The following is a 4,285-nucleotide window of genomic DNA, read 5'->3' on the forward strand; positions in this document are numbered from 1 at the left end:
CCAGGGAGGCCCAGCCCCCTGCCCCAAGTGTCCAGGTTCCTGCTGAGCCTTACTCCAGGAGCTTTCTAGAAGGTCACCCCTGACCTCACCCCTCCATGGCTCCTGGCACCTCCAGAGTTCACTTCTCACTACCTTCCCCAGGAGCTCAAGGCCTCCATCTGAGCTCAGCTCAAACCCCTGAACTCTGTAGGCAGCGCCAGTCCTTTGACCACTGGTCCCAGTTGCCTGGCCTCATTTCTGCACCTCCACAGCCTACTTAGCTGCAGCCCACAGGACAGCTTCCCCAGGGAGCCCCCCGGTCAGCTCTGCTGTCAGAGCCCATCGCCTCAGCGCCTCCTGTGTGCCCTGCCCAGCACCCTAGTGTTAGGTGTCACCTTTTTACAGCCAAGGAAAGGATGTTCCCAAATCCTCAAGCAGCCCTTGTCCTCGGCCTTGGACCCTGGTTCCAGCAGAGCTACTATATACGTTCACTGCCTTTTTACATCAACTTGGTTGTAATAGCTAAAATGTGGTTCTAAAAAGGAAAACGCAGCATGTCCCTGAATTGGGCCAGCGTCATAAAGCAACATCAAATTGATCATGGGAACAATGTTACAACTCATAGGTTATGTATCACACCATCTTTTGTATATATCAAATATTGAAACTGTAATTAGGAAAGCAATATTGAAAGGAAGTGGCTCGGATAGTAAATCCCAGGCAGCTGGACTAAGCCACTGTCCCATTGACCAAGCAGTCCCCAGACAGAGATTTTCTCCTTGAAAGCTACTGGGGTGGGGGGGGGGTGGTGGTGGTGGACATGTCTTTGAAAGGGGAATAAATTTATTTAAGGCCTGTCTTCTCCCACCTGAAGCCATCAGCCCAGGATCCTTTCTCCCAGGAGCCCAAGGTAGTTGCCCCGCTGCAGCCCAGTGTCTGGTGTTCAGCAGGTACTTATTCAGGCTGGCTGAACAGGGTGTGGCCTCCGCAAATACTGCTCACCCCAGGGGCTCAGGACGCGGGGCTGGGTTATTTTAGCTTCAGGCCTGGCTGCCCCCCCTGCGGCTCTCCTCCAGACCACAGCCTCCCCTCTGCGTTGGCGCTGTCCCCATGCCCTGGGGCTCCACCAGCAGGTGTGGCAGGGGTGAAACAGGAGTGACACAGGAGTGTTTGCTGAATGAGTAGCTGGATGATCACTCACCAGGATTTACAACCCACAGGGGACACTAACTCCTGGGAAAAAGACCTGCCTGCCAGAGGGTGTTGGGTCTCTCCATCAGGTGGGGCAAGGGTGGGGGGCACCACTTCCTCCTCGGCCCATTCCTCTCAGGTGATTCACTGAGGACAATAAGGCATGGGGCTCAGGCTGAGTCTTGGGTTCAAAGTCCCAGGGCCCCTCTCATCTCTGGCCTCGGGCAAGTCTCAGTTCAATCCTTATCTTATTTGCTCCTCATAAGATCCTGTGATTCTTGTCCCCAATCTACAGCAGAGGCCCAGAGAGGGGAAATTGCTCAACTGAGGTCACACAAGAGTGACAGAGCAACAGGTCCTAAAGCTCAAACCCTTACGCCCAATTGGTTGCCACCTTCTTCAGGAAGCCCCCCTGGATTGCTCCTCCCCAGTCCCACCTCATATCCATGTCAATACCAAACTGGAACTAGGTTTATGGCCCCTGGTGCCACACATCTACTTCCTCACACTGAAACTGGCCTTCTGCCATCAGGGCAAAGGCCTGCTGGAGGGGCCGAGGCTCAGACAGGGAAGATCACACAGCAGGGAGGGGCTCCAGGGGCTCCTCTACCCTCACTCAGGGCCACAGTCCCCTAGGCCCCTGGCTGGGCAGAGCCCCTGACCCTTTGACACACCTGGACATTGGACCGAATCTCGGTGCCTCCCACTGGACAGAGCCTCTGCGCTGGCATGGCACATGCTGACTGCCCCCCTCCCCCCTCCTCCGAGTGCCCCCCACCAAGCTCTGGGCCCCATGAGGGTATTGTATGCTGCTCGCCAAGCAAGGCTTTGGCTGGTGCTAAGCGCCTCCCCAGCAACCTCCAGGATTCCCAGAACCCATGGGGTGGGGTTGGGGGTGCTCTCTGGCCTCTGGCCATGGTGCCGATCAGGCCCCTTTCTTGGAGGGTCAGGGCTCAAAGTTCTTGGGTTTGGGGCCAGAAGCCCAGGGTGGAGACTGAGGCCCTGGCAAGGTTCGGGACGGACCTTTTGCTTCCGAGGCCACGGGCAGGGAGGGCAGGAAGGACACAGACCTCAGGGCCTCAGAGCAATGGAAGTGCGGAGCAATGGGAGACTCCCACCGGCCCTGACACCCCAGCTGGGTCCAGGTGGACATGGGGCGGCGATGAGGTGTCTCCCTCCCTGCCACCCAAGGGCCCCACTAGTGAGCTGTTGATGCCACCTGACACAAGAATCCCCCTGCCAAAAACAGACCCCACCCCATGCAGGACCCCACCCCCCACAACTTTGCATGCATCCTGCTCCCTCAGGCCCCCCGGCCTCACCTGCCAGCTCCTGGCCCCCCGTAGCCTTCCTGCCTCGGCTCCACTCTGGCGGCGCTGCCCTGCCCACAGGTTGCCAGGGGACAGGGCCCCACCCAGAGGAGGCAGTGCACCCCTCCCCCTCGGCCCCACCCGGGGTTAAGGAAACAAAGTCCTGAGAAGGAGAAAGAAAGCCGATTCCCAGACAGGGTGGAGGGCAGGCACCATGCCCACTGTATACTCCCCCCAGCCCCAAGGCCTCCAGCCCCCGGAGCTGGAGCTCACCTGAAGCCTCCCTTTAGCTGCCACCTGGCATTCCCACCACCTTTTAGGACCACTCAGAGGAGGGACATCTCTTACCCAGGGTCTCACAGCAGGTCCATGAACCAGCTGCCCATTTCTGGGATGTGGGGGTCCAAGCCCCCAATCTCCATGGTGCCACCTGGCTCTGCTCACCCTGGGGGCTTTGCCCCCACAGCCCTTTTCTGAGACAGGCCCAGCCTGCCTGTCTCTGGGGCTTCAGTGGGTCTGCCTTCCAGTCCCCGTCACCTCCATGAGCCTCCATTTCCTTCTCATGAGAGGTGGCCATCGCACAGCTGGGAGAATTCCCCAGGCCACTTGGACATAAAGGGCTGATCAAGTGCATCAAAATGCCAGAGAAGGCCGGGGGGTGGGCAGCGTGTCCCCCCAGGTGCTCAGCTGTCTTGCCCGATTCTTGGCTGAGGTGCAGAGAATGGCCAGGGTTGCAGGAGCCCAGCGTTTTACAGGGAAGCCAGGCAACTGGGACCGGTGGTCGGTCTATGGGGGAGAGGCCACAGTGGGTTGGGCTAGGGTTCTGTCCTGACCCTTGGCTGGCCACAGGGACCCTCTGAACCTTCAGTCTCTTCTTCCATTGAATGGGCCCTGAGCCCCAAATCTGGCAGGGCTGCCTGGTACGGAGGGTTTGAGACAGGTCCAGATAAAGGGCCCAGCCCAGAATGGCAGCTTGAGCATGCAGTGTGGACCAGTTCATCAGCGCCTGGAACGGACAGCCTTGCCGTCTCTCCCTGCACCACTGCAGGTCCTTTTATCGGTTTTGCAGACATGGAAACTAAGGTACAAGTTTCAAGTCCTAAGAGCAGAGCGTATTAGTAGTGGGGCTGGTATTTGAACCTGAGCCTACTATACTTACCAACCTATTGCTCCTATGGAGAAACTGAGGCCCCCAAAGGGCAGAGACTGCATCACCCAGTGTACTGGGGCACTGTGGAGTCAGGGGCCTCAATGTCCTGCTTCCAGATGGGGTAGCCTCCCACTCAGGGTTTAAAGCCCATTGAACAGATAGGCAAACTAAGACCCAAGGGGGCAGTGACTTCTCCCAGTCACGGTGAGACAGGGCAGGGTTGCAAACGCCGTAACTGCTTTCTCCCTTGTGGTGCCATCTATTTTCCAGAGGTTGGTTCCCTGCAGAACTTGGGGGTGTCTGTGGGATCCTTTAAGTTTCGTGGGGAGCTGTGAGCCCAGCAAGGAGCAGCCTTGCAGCCAAAGGACAGGAGATGGGTAGGGCGGGTATAGAATGGAGGGCTCCTCAGGAAACAGAAAGCAAGTCCTGCCACTGGCCGTTGCCCTATTACCTCCAGGTCTTACCTGCCCTGCTGCTGCTTAGATGTCCTCAGGTGCAGATGTAACCTCCACTGATGTCTCCACCACGGCACCGGGTAAGCTGGAGGGATGCAGGGGCCCCACACAGCCTCCCTTTATATACACTCTGGTGAGCCCCACCCCCTGGCTGGCCACGCCCCCCCACCGAAATCCAAGAACTCCATGACACAGGGCGT

This window comes from Pteronotus mesoamericanus, unplaced genomic scaffold, assembly GCF_021234165.1.
Source record: "Pteronotus mesoamericanus isolate MK-2021 breed Mesoamerican mustached bat unplaced genomic scaffold, CSHL_Meso_final contig_32, whole genome shotgun sequence".
Classification (NCBI taxonomy): domain Eukaryota; kingdom Metazoa; phylum Chordata; class Mammalia; order Chiroptera; family Mormoopidae; genus Pteronotus; species Pteronotus mesoamericanus.